General features: G+C 60.4%; 1 protein-coding gene across 6 annotated transcripts in view; it reads right to left on the bottom strand.

The window, feature by feature from the left end:
• Positions 1–316, bottom strand: part of BCOR (BCL6 corepressor) — an 83655-nt gene that overhangs the window by 46096 nt on the left and 37243 nt on the right. For 4 of the 6 annotated variants that reach the window (XM_025051317.1, XM_025051322.1, XM_025051321.1 and 1 more), the window contains exon 1: positions 239–316. The exons of the other annotated variants lie outside the window; for them this stretch is intronic. The gene's annotated coding sequence lies outside the window, so the exon portion shown is untranslated. The remainder of the gene's footprint in view (positions 1–238) is intronic. 6 annotated transcript variants of the gene reach the window in all.

The following is a 316-nucleotide window of genomic DNA, read 5'->3' as shown; positions in this document are numbered from 1 at the left end:
TCCCAGGTGCCCACGCGGGGCCGCTTAGCTTGGCTGCATTTTTAATAACTTAGAGCTAAGAAATAAAAACGAAAGCGAGTAGAGTCAAAGAGAAGCGCGAGGCGAAAGCTTCGTGGGGTGCGTGAGAGTCGGAGGAGCAGCCCGTGGTGGGTGGGGGCTCTGAGGGAGGGGGCTGACTGCAGCCCGCCGCGCGTCCGCTCGCTGGTCCTCGCCGGGGAAAGGTGTTTCGGGCACTGACCTGAAATCCTTGGCCGGAGAGTAAGGAGGGAACCGGCGATCCAGCGCTTTGAAGTTTTCCTCCAGTGCAGGGTCGAGG

This window comes from Pteropus alecto, unplaced genomic scaffold (assembly GCF_000325575.1).
Source record: "Pteropus alecto unplaced genomic scaffold, ASM32557v1 scaffold28, whole genome shotgun sequence".
Classification (NCBI taxonomy): Eukaryota; Metazoa; Chordata; class Mammalia; order Chiroptera; family Pteropodidae; genus Pteropus; species Pteropus alecto.
Note: the sequence above shows the minus strand (reverse complement) of the source record. Positions and strands in the feature narration are given on the sequence as shown.